Source organism: Leopardus geoffroyi, chromosome B1, assembly GCF_018350155.1.
Source record: "Leopardus geoffroyi isolate Oge1 chromosome B1, O.geoffroyi_Oge1_pat1.0, whole genome shotgun sequence".
NCBI classification, from domain to species: Eukaryota; Metazoa; Chordata; class Mammalia; order Carnivora; family Felidae; genus Leopardus; species Leopardus geoffroyi.
In genome coordinates this window covers 14,972,347-14,984,379 of record NC_059327.1, presented here as the reverse complement: position 1 = coordinate 14,984,379, position 12,033 = coordinate 14,972,347, and the positions used below count along the sequence as shown (strand labels likewise).

Genomic DNA, 12,033 nt, shown 5'->3' with positions numbered 1-12,033 from the left:
CACTCAAGTTTCAAAGATAAAGGAAGGAACATACATATGTGGTTGATGAAATATATATGTATACACACACACACATATATGTATATATATCTCCTGCCCCAGAGCTGGAAAGAGTAAGTGAGAGAGAGAGAGAGAGAGAGAGAGAGAGAGAGAATGATATACATACTGATATAGATTTCCCTGGAATGAATTTACAAATATTGTATAAACTAATATCTGTGCTGGGGTTTCTTACCAGACCACTGTCCTGCTGTCTTCATGGCTTGTGGCCAGGGGCAGCTCATCCCTACTGCCAGAAATCCCTGGGGCACCTCCATCCTCAAACTCAGCCCAAACCGAGCCATGGCTTCAGAGAGGAGGAAGTTGTATCCCTTCATCTCAATCCCAGGTCCTTATTTCCTGTCCCAGAATTTATTTTTTGCCAGGATGATTAACAGTTGGAATGTTACACCCTTTAGGAGAACCACACCCCCACCCACAAGGGGACTCGTCTGGCTAACAGGTTAACCACACAAAGAAGTGACGTCAATATATTTTTTAAAGTTTGGTTTCCAAAGGCTAGGGATACAGGTTTACCTGTGGGCTTTTTGTGACAAAACACTTAACAGAGATCTCAGTGAAACGAGACTGTAAGTTGTTAATGACTATAGTCTCGACAGAACCCATGAGGACTGAGCTACAGGAGATCTTCAGACAGCTAATATAGCTCCTGTAGGTTCCAAATGGGAAATGATGGGCAAATTCTTAGGGCTCAAAAGAAGTGACTTTTGGTTCGATGAAATTATGTATTACTTCATATAGCGGATGGTAGACTTGGGGGGACTTTGGCAGGTGAACAATGTTGGGTAAGAAAGGGCTATGTGTAAAAAATAAGCAACCTCTGAATACATACACAAACCCTTTTTTTTTTTTTTTTTTGCTACTCTCAAGGATTCCTGAGATGCTTTGGTGGAATAGAAACTTCAAAGTGATGCCAAGCAAGGTCCTATAGTTTCTCGGGTGACCTGTTGTACAACCGTGCTAGAAAACTTCAAGTCTGTTATTCAGAGAACTGATAGAGAGAGAGCCTGTCTTTGGAAGCAAAGACCTGGGTCTGAATCTGGACTCAGCCACTTACTACCTCTGTGTTCTTGGTGATAAAGGCAATCCTGTTTTTCCCCCCTTTTCTTTAAAAAAAATTTTTTTTAATGTTTATTTATTTTTGAGAGAGACAGAGACCGGGTGTGAGCAGGGGAGGGGCAGAAAGAGAGGGAGACACAGAATCCAAAGCAGGCTCCGGCTGTCAGCACAGAGCGTGACGAGGGGCTCCAACTCACAAACCCTGAGATCATGACCTGAGCCGGTTGGACGCTTAACTGACTGAGCCACCCAGGCACCCCATTTTTCTTCCTTTTCAATGATAAAGGTAATTCTTATATCGGGACCTGCAAAATCGAGGCTTCCCCAGTGGCATGGCCCACCACACAAATAGAAACCTAAGTGTGTAGCACTTAAGGGAAAGGTGTCACTGTCACAGAAACCTAGCATATGCCAGTCACAATCACCCAACTCAGCTCTGCCTTACCTTAGCCTAGAAAATAGGAACTTTGAGCTTTATAAGGAAGTCCCCACCCTCTTGGCCATTGATTCTCTGAGTTGCCGTTTCTTATGCTCTAAAAAATCTGCTCTTGCCCCAACTGCTTCAGGAAGAGTGCTTTTTTACTGCTTGAGAAGCGCTGTCCTCCCCCAATGCATGGGTCGTTTCCCCGTGAATAAAGGACATCAAAGTCATTGCACGGTTTTATTTTTGTCATTTGACATTGGGAAAATCACTTAACCTCTCTGAATTTCAATTTCATCCTCTATAGCATGGGCATGAGAATTCTTTTGTCCACAAACTCTCAGGGTATTGTCAACATTCAGTAAGACACTACCTGGAGGGCCTGACACATTGTGAATGCTCAATAAATGGTTACATGGTATGAACTCATTTCTACTGTAAGTTCCTAAAGCTTGAGTTATAAATAAAATGTGACAAAATATGCATGCATTTTCACATGTGAGTGTTTTCACTTGAAGCAACCGAAACAATTCTAGGGAGTTCATGACCTCGGTCTCTTTATTTATTGTATATGAAGAGGCATGTGGCAGGGGTCCTTCACATAACTCCATCCCACCGCTGTCCCCATAAGTGGTTACAGATCTTAAGTGGGTGGCACTGGGGTTCACTGCGAAATACCAAGATCATTCCATCAAACCTTGTGAAGTTTCTGTTGTCAACAAATGTCAGCTTTGGGATTTTCCTTCTAAAAGCTAATTCTCGTTTTCCTGGGAATTTTCACTAGCTTGTTTGAGATCCAGTAGAAGCAAGGAAACCACTTGCTTAGGAAGAGATAAACTATCTTAAGTGCATACACCTTTGCAAAACTCTGCCATTGTGCTCAGCTCAGCACTTTTTTTTCAGGGTTTGAGGGGCCAATCTACCTAGTCAAATGCTATACAAAAGACCTTTTTTCTGGAATCCACTTCCAGCAAGGGATTAGCACCAGTTCTGAGATTCCATCTGTCTTGTTTACATTCCTTGTGCGATTTCAGGACATCGTGTTCCCTTTCTTGTAATTGCACAACAAAAGCACTGCCACAGGGCCCTGGAATGTCTTTCCGCTCCATGTCAGGATTTCCTTCTGGCTGGCATTCTTTGCAGACAGCTCTGGGACCTCCAGGTGGGCTGGTTCAGAGAAGAGAACTTGGGCTTTAGAGACAGACGGACAAACCTCCAGTTCTGCTGCTGCCATTCGTGACATATTCACTGAACCTTCCTTCTGTAAAATGGAGACAGTAACATTTTAGCCTTTGTAGGATCCTTGTGGAGATTGAATAAGACCATGTGTGTAAATCATCCAGCACAGGGCCTGGCAATCTTAGGTACTGCGATAAGTGAAGTCATTATTTTAATTCTGGTGCCAAGGGACCTTGCAGCATTCATTTCTTTCTTGTGCCCAGCATCAAAATGCTCTACCTTTGCCTGACTTCTCCAAAGAAACACACACACCTGTCCCACTGGAGAAGGTGTTAAGTGATACAGATTCTTGGCTTCGCTATCTTTTAAAATATTCTGTGGCTGGGCAAAAAGGCTCTCTTGGTGACCCACTGGTCACTGTTTAAATCAGTGCTGCTTTTGTGACATCGCTGGAGACAGAGGAGGGACACCTGACTGTTGACTGGGAAGCAGACACGTGAAGGGCCTTGTAATGATGTCCACCTGAACACGATGATCCAGAACAGCTGTGGTGTCTCGGCAGCTCGCCCTTTGCAAGGTTGGAAAGGAGTGGGTGTGGCCACAGGTCCTACGCTCTCCTTGTGCACGGTTATGGGCCAGGAACGCTCACTTGGCAATGAATACATTGTCACCGAACTTGCCGTTCGTGGGGGCTACTCTGTCAAGGTGAAGGCCCCAGGCAGGCCCCCGAGCAGTCTGAGAAGCCTTATGTGGGTGAGTCTTGCCATGGAGCGGGGAGTGGGCTGGTGTTTGCCTGGTGTGTGCAGAGCATTTGCTCTTGGCTGGTGGTGAGCACCTCATGGCGTGATAGTGGGGGGCTGGCCGTCGTCATCACACTGCACGGTGGAGGGAGGACACATTTAATTTTTTTTTAATATTCACTTATTATTTTGAGACAGAGAGAGACAGAACGCAAGTGGGGAGGGGGAGAGAGAGAAGGAGACACAGAATCTGAAGCGGGCTCCAGGCTCTGAGCTGTCAGCACAGAGCCCGATGCGGGGCTCGAACTCACGAACCATGAGATCATAACCTGAGCCAAAGTTCAGACGCTTAACCGACTGAGCCACCCAGGCGCCCCCAAACACATTTTAGAGTTACATAGTTCTGGAGTTGAATTTCAGCTCAGCCACTCATCATTTGCTTTGAACAACCTACTTAACCTTGCCCAGGTACCTCCTTTTAAAACAAAACCAATGTCTACTTTACAGAATGATTGTTACTATTATAGAAGTCCTGGACTTTGTACAGTGCCTAGTACAATGGGATAACAGTCCATGATAGTTTACATTGCCGTTACTTTAAAAATAATTTAGATCTACAAAGAAGGAGGGTGATGGGCCCGCACAGCAGGCCGGTTTATTATGCAAATGAATAGGGTTTTATACAGGCTCGCTTGCCCCAGGCGTTACATTATTAGTAGCTGCTTACAAAAGAATAGGGCAGCTAGAATTTATTACTAAGTGAAATCCTGGCCAAGGCCTAACCTCACAGCAAATATGTTTGTTTTTTTTTTAATGTTTTATTTATTTTTGAGACAGAGAGAGACAGAGCATTAGCAGGGGAGGGGCAGAGAGAGAGGGAGACACAGAATCCGAAGCAGGCTCCAGGCTCTGAGCTGTCAGCAAAGACCCTGATCCAAGGCTCGAACCCACAAACTGTGAGATCATGACCTGAGCCAAAGTTGGACGCTTAACCGACTGAGCCACCCAGGCACCCCGCAGCAAATCTTCTGGATGCCCAGTGCTGGCTTCTTAAAGTTGGCCTGCGGGCACCCGCCATGCTAATGTGTCTATCTGTCATTAAGGATGGAAGGAACACTCTCCTTCACAAGGCCTCCCATATATGGTCCTCCTCCAACCCCTTGGGTGAAGGAACATGGGAAACATGAAAGGTCATAGCACCACGGTGCCGAGCGCAAGTCAGGCCAGCACAACCTCATCCATCTGTGCTATGTCGTCATGGGAGGGACCGTCTGCCAGCTCCATAGCACTTCTCCAAACTAAATATAATGCAGACCAAGGCAGCAAAGCATGGGTCTGTTGTGACTGGACTTCAAATAATAATGTGTGGCACTACCCCATAGGCTTGGGGATGGGTAGCATCCACGGTGTAAATGAGATGGGTGGAGAAGTGTTGGTTGTTCACCAAAGAACTATGCTCCTTTCTGTGTTGCTGGGAAGTGGATGGTCAGCCAGGGATAGCATCGCCCAGAAACATTTGCATCTAATTTGAGCCCTGTGATGAGCTCTGGCCATCAGGATGTGGGCAAAAGTCATGTAAACACATCTAAGCCTGGCCTATAAAAATATGACGCTTTGCTCCCTGTGTTCTGTATGTTGGTTGGATGTCTGTGCCACGGACAGCGCTGTGAGCCATGTGTTGTGAGGACACTCATGCGTTTGCTGTCTCAGCTGGCGTCCCCAGAGGGCTGTGCAGAGTGGAGCCTTGTATCAGTCGGACTCTACTGATGGGACATAACTGAGTGGGACATAACTTTCATAAGTAAAATTGTATATTTTATATAAATCAATAATACTATTTTGCGGGTTTATGTGTAATAACAGCCAGCACCATTGTAACTAATACAAGATGATCTGTAATTGACTTTTTCCAGAATGTCACCATAGGTAAACTGGAGATTTGACTAGTTAGTGATCAGATAATTGAGGATGTTGGGCAGGTAATTACACTAAGAAAGACTGAAGTCCCTTAAACCAATACTCAGCTCATGATTACACCTTTTAGGACAAGAAGAAGAAAGCCTGATATTTAAAATATAAGTCTGGAGCCTCAAGTAGACCTGTAATGCATAATAAATCACAGCTAATACGGAAGGAAACATCCATTTACTACAGACTTTAAAAAGTTCTTTCTTGGAATATCTTTATCCAAACAAAGAGTTTTGGAATTTCCTGCTCAGTAATCATTGATCGATTGATTGATTGAAACATCCAAGAACTTCATATTCCCATCCTGGTCCATGCAAAATTATTCAGTTGTCTTAAGCAAGGAAAAATAATAGTCCTAATAGTAATTTCTTGGATTCCTAAATGTCTTCACAATATCGATTGACGTCTACTTAACTGTCAAGACGTTACAAAGTCTACCAAGTTTTATTTTTCATTTCAGCCGTTCCCCATATAATGAATGGGTCCCGTGTTTGGACAACTCACTTTCACTCCAGCAACTTCTGTGGGGATTATTCTCCTTTCCTTTATGAGCCTGTCACAGAGATTCCTTGGACTGGGAAGTTTGCCCAGCCCCTCACATGTCAGCCACAGAAGGCAAAACTCACTTCCCTTTTCTTCCCAGCAACAATTACTCTGTCCAAGCTTCAGGAAGTCCTGTGCACCGTCAGCTGTGGTGTGTGTGTGTGTGTGTGTGTGTGTGTGTGTGTGACCCACAATGTGGCATAAAAAAGACATATATAAGAAACAACAGAAAGGACTATTACCGCGACTGCCTGGAAATCCCTAACCTGTCTGAGATGTGTCCTTTGCTGTTTTCCTCCCACAGGGGCCCCTCCTGCCTAAGTGGGTCTTCCCTAGAGCAGGAAGGCAGTGTACCCGGGGGTCCTGGGGAGGGAGTTGTGCCTATTTTCAGCAGTCTGTAGGCACCCAAATTCTGCTCACTTTTCTTTTCTAGAAAAGTGATAGACTCCCCCCAAATATCTTTTCTTGCTTCAAGTCAAAAAACTGTCTTAGAAGTGATGCTCATAATGTTTTTCTCTCATCCAGCACTGGAGAATCCACTGACACTGCCCTAGTTTTCCTGGGCGTTCGTCTATCTGATGACTTCATGGCTGTGGTCATAACTCTGAATCAGGATACCCCTGATTACTTACTGTTGTAAGTTCAGTGAAAATACCTATACAGTTCATACCTGGTGCCCCAGCTACTGTTGCTGCATAAGAAGTCACCCCCAAAGTTTAGTGGCTTAAAACAACTTTATTATTATGCTTATGGATTGTGTGGTTTTGGAATCGAGATAGTGGGAATGGCTGTTCCATAATGTTGGGGGCCTAGACAGCCTTGGCTGAGTGAGAGCCAGGCCAGCACGACCTCATCCGTCTGTGCCGTCATCATGGGAGGGACCATCTCCCAGCTCCATAGCACTTAGGGTTGTTCCATAATGTCTGGAGTGACATGAAATTGGGGGACAAAGTGATCTGAGGACTCCTCCACTCACATATCTGGTCCCTGATTTGGGATGAGATATTTGAAGATGAGCACTGTGGACTGAGCACCCATCCAGGGCCTCTCCATGTGGTGTGGTTTCCACACAGCACGGCAGCCTCAGGGTGGCTGGACTGCTAACATGGAGGTTCAGGGCTCAAAGCCTAAGTGCTTCCGCGGCAAGATGAAAGCTCAATGAATGCCTTTGTGACCTGGAAGTCATGCAGCACCGTTTCCACTGCCTTCTATCGGTGGCAGTCAAGCCACAACCCTGCCCAGACTCAAATGAAACAGAATTAGACCTTGTGCCTTGACAGGTTATTGGCAAGGTTCCGGAAGGGCCTGGATGGAAGATGTTGTGATCTTCTTATCTTGGGAAAATACAGGCAGCCACAGTGGATTCTGCTTTTAGAGGTTGTGTGTGGATTTGCGTTGCAGAATTTGAAGCCACACGTGTTCGGTGCTCTGCACTTTGCAAACAAAGTGCCCTAGGGGTCCCGGAGTGGGAAAAATCTTTCCTTATCGACATGAGTCTGGTTGCGTTTTAGCTAAACCTGGAAAGACGAAGCAGACCAGAGCGGACACTAGGCAGAGGAGATCGTGCTTTTAGATACAGGGAGATGGGAAGTACAGGGAAATGTGACTATATCCTAAGACTACAATATTGGGAGAGGGGCTCTGGGGCAGATGGAGAGAAATTTGACATGTCCATGGAACTGTGATTTGTCTCAGCAGCTGACTGACAAAGCGAAAGACCGGAGGAACTGCTTATATCAGTCCCTCCTGCCCTCCCCTTCCCTCTAAGAGTCTCTACATTTTAACATTTTATTTGTAGTGCTTTAAATAAAATGTGTACTCCTTTGCTCTTGGGATATATTTAAGCATAAACATACTTTGACATCTTTAAGGATCTCATTTTTTTAATTTGAGAGAGAGAGAGAGCATGAGAGTGTGCCAAGTAGGGGTGGGGGGCAAAGGGAGGGAGGGAAAGAGAGAGAGAGAGAGAGAGAGAGAGAGAGAGAATATCTTAAGCAGGCTCCTTGCTCAGCACAGAGCCCAATGTGCTCACGCCCACAATCCTGGGATCAGGACTTGAGTGGAAATCAAGAGTTGGATGCTCAACCGACTAAGCCACCCAGGTGCCCCTTGGGTTCTGATGTCTATGCTACATCTTTGCACACTTTATCTTGCCCCCACTCACTTCAGTTTTCCCCAAGACCTTATTCGAAATGTGGAGAGAATGGACCCACTTGGACTCTCTTTCTCCTTGGTTGTCTGCTCCTTTAATTCCAGCTCCCTCCTCGCTCTGTAAAACTGCGCTTGATCCTGTGTTGCACTAATTCTTATCTTTAGATATATGTGTTATTCATGTTTTTAAAAGCCTGGATGCTGACCAGTCGTCTTGAACATTTTGCAAGGCAAAGTTATTGAGAATTGGGGCAATAGTTAATCACCTTTGTATCCTAGCAGAAAGGTAGGAAAGATGCCGTAGTTGGCTCAACTTAACCCATGCCTGAGAGTACACCTGGGTGTTATTCAAATCAAGAGTGAGGAAGGAAAGTTAATTTAAAAATGCCCTATGTGTATCTGAATTGGGCAATTGCTGTGGGGAATAAAAAGACAAAGAGGCATTCAAGGAAGCGTGAACGCACAGAAGGGTAACAGAGTGGTAGCAGAATCATGGCGTCCCTAAAAGGTCCACACCCTAATCCTTGGAAACTGTGCATGTGTTCCTTTACACAACAAAAGAATATGTAGATATGATAAAATCAAAGCTCTGAGATGGGAAGTTAGCCTGGATTATCCAACTTGGTCCAGTGTAATCACATGGGGCCTTTATGTGAAAGAGGGAGGCAAGGAAGTCAGTTATGCAATATGAGAATTGACTGGGCAATGTTGGCTATGAACCAAGAAATGAAAACAGGTTCTAGAAGCTGAAAAAGGCAAAAGGGAACAGAGCTCTGCCTCATCTTGATTTTAGTTCAGTAAGACCTGTTTTGGACTTCTCATCTTCAGACCATGAGATAAGATATTTGTGTTTTTTTCTAAGCCACTGATCTTGTGGTAATTTGTTACAGCAGCAATAGGAAACTAATACAAACAGCAAAGTTAAATGAGACAAAAATCCAGAAAATGGTGCCATGGGTCAGTAGCCAGAAATCGTCAAATATTGGGTTTTCTACTATAATGCGATATGTATCCTCCCCTACTAAAACAACAACAACAACAACAACAAACAACAACAACAAATGCTTCCGTCTGTAAAATCAAGCATGAAAAGTAACTGGGCTCTAAGTGAAAGTATGATTGTGGCAAATCACTCAAAGCTTATGGAGTTTAGAATCAGAGCACTACTAAAACAATAACAACACCAATAAAAATACTGGTACAGTTAATCTCTGCTGGCATGGCATTTACCTCTTGCTTTCTCCTTGAGAATGGAACGTTCATAGGGCAGTTGTTTCTGATAGTGATCTGCTTCATGAAAATTAAAAGTACAATCTTGGGACGCCTGGGGGGCTCAGTTGGTGGAGTGTCCAACTTCAGCTTAGGTCGTGATCTCATGATCTCATGGTTTGTGAGCTCGAGCCCCGCATCTGGCTTACTGCTATTAAGCGCAGAGCCAGCTCCAGATCTTCTGTCCCTCTTCCCCTCCCCCGCTCATGCTGTTTCTCCCTCAAAAACAAAATAAACATTTTTTTTTTCAACGCTTATTTATTTTTGGGACAGAGAGAGACAGAGCATGAACGGGGGAGGGGCAGAGAGAGAGGGAGACACAGAATCGGAAACAGGCTCCAGGCTCCGAGCCATCAGCCCAGAGCCTGATGCGGGGCTCGAACTCACGGACCCCGAGATCATGACCTGGCTGAAGTCGGACGCTTAACCGACTGTGCCACCCAGGCGCCCCAAACATTTTTTTTTTAAGTACAATCCTGAGATAGCCTTCTTGGTCAATCATTTCTTTTTAAGCACTGGAGGAAATGTCTCTGCAAATTCTTCATTTCCACTTACAACTTCCCCAGACATATTGGAAAGTCCAATTTCTTGAAGTTGTGAAACCAGTTCCTACTTGCACTAATGGGAGACGCTTTGGCAAGATGCTCGGAGTCTCAGATTTTCTTCGAGTTTTCATTTGGTGCTAAAACTTTCTATTTAACTCTGAAACCCTTGCTGATCAGTGCTTCCAAATGGTGATCTGCTTGGAATAATTGAGCAAAAGCAGACTGTAATTGGTGGAAACAGTGAGCGCTAGGAATTTAAATGAAGGTGGCAGTGTGGTGGCAAAGGCCTCCTGCTGGTGGCCTTGAGCAGAGCCTTGAGAATGGGTAAGACTGTGGAGGGTATGGAGTAACTTCCAGGCAGAGCGAAGAACAATGGCGGCACCATCCAACATGGGGTGTGCCTGGTGAACTGTGTTTGGCTCCAGTACCAGCGGCTGGCACAGTCACGATGGCTGCCGGTGGCAGACCTCCTATCCTCGGGGTTGCTTCTCATGGTCTTGGACTGCAGGCACCAAGAAGCTTCTCTCAAGGAGGCAGTGCCACCCCTACGCTCACGCTTACGTACACCGTGACTTCCTCACGTATCCTTCAAGCTGTCTCGCCCCTGTAACTCCCCCTTCACGTCAGCCTCCTGTGATTTTGTGGCCCTGGAACTCTTAGAGGAAATAAAAATATACAAGAGTAGGTTCTAGACATGCACGCTTTTCCAACTTTTCCAGCACAAGGTCCTTCCACAATATAAGTGCCTCTGCCTATCACAGATATCATTGAGAGAAAAAGCCTCACCAACAAAGTCACCATAGGGTGGGGAGGTGGCCTTCAAATACACACCCCACGGACAGATATTAGAACCTCCTGTGTATTAATGTGTACAATGAATTTGTACCCATTTCTCAGCCTGAGCCACTCTTACCCCACGTCTGTTCCTCATCCTCCCTGACCTGTGGGGTCGGTCCCCACTCCTCCACCTCCGGGGAAACTGAGGCCACACAACCCGGAAAAGAAGGCAGGCCGCTGGGGGACTTGTAAATGTGACTTGGGGGGGTGCTCTGTCACGATCACAAGATTCAGAAAGAGACTGGAGGATGAGCTATGTGTGTGCAACTTTTTCCAGTCACGTATTCAAGAAATAATAATGAAAAATGAGTTCCGCGCAATGGATTAGTAAGTGCCGATAAGGCACAGATTGAATATGTAAGTGAATTGGATTTAAATTACGCATTAAGGAGCTCTTTCGAGGGCAATTATCAGTCCTCCTTTGGAAGACTTTAAAAAGAGGATCGATTAAACTAGGTTTAAATGGGGACTGTAGAAAGCAAGAGGAGGAAAGGGTCATGGAGGGAGCTTTCTCGGTGCAGCGCCCTCAGCCCCGCCCGCCCGCCCGTGAGCAGCACCTGCAGGTGTAAATATTTGCCTGCCCCTTGTTCAGCAAATCCTTGTCCGGCCACACCCCCCTGCTTCCAAGGGAGCCCATGATAAACTGGTGCAGTGACAATGATACTGACCTTGGTGTTCTAAAAGAGGCACATGGAGTAGTGTGGACCTTGGCCTTCAATTAGCATCACAGAGAAATGAACTCCCATCATCCCACTGGATTAGCAACATGATCAGGTGGTTTTTTTCCACCTACTATATTCCAGGACAATGCTCCAGGGAAAAGTCTAGAGAGTCAGCACTAGCTCAGTACAGTACCTGGCGCGGGGCGGGGGAGCACTGGAGGAAAAAGAAAAGGACTTACGTGTTTTTCAAAACTGCTGCCAAAAGATAAGGTTGTTTATGCAACTCCTAACACTGATCAGGGGAGGACTGCAAAACCAGGATGGAAAGAACTTCGGTCGGCTGATAAATACACAATTCACATCAGCCAGGCAGGGAGAAGGGTTGAGTAGGGTCTGCGTGTACCAAGAGTCAAGGAGCAGTACCTTGAAGGCATATCTGGGGCTAGGTATCTTACTTCATTTGTATGGAGTGATGATTTGGAGTCTACATTCAGAAAAACAATTTTTCTAACAGAGCACCAGGCCACAGACACAGGCCTCTTAACAGACCCAGATGGTCAGTGGATTAAAATGATGACTTCCCATGTCCTGGGTGCCAG

General features: G+C 45.5%; 1 long non-coding RNA gene across 2 annotated transcripts in view; it reads left to right on the top strand.

Annotated features, from left to right (window-relative positions):
* Window positions 1-1,309: 1,309 nt before the first annotated feature.
* The window catches only part of LOC123585099, a 41,660-nt gene continuing 30,936 nt past the window's right edge, over window positions 1,310-12,033 (top strand). Inside the window, exon 1 of one of the 2 annotated variants that reach the window (XR_006705905.1) lies at window positions 1,310-3,472. This is a non-coding gene — a long non-coding RNA (uncharacterized LOC123585099). The remainder of the gene's footprint in view (window positions 3,473-12,033) is intronic. The other variant, XR_006705904.1, reaches the window with a different exon arrangement.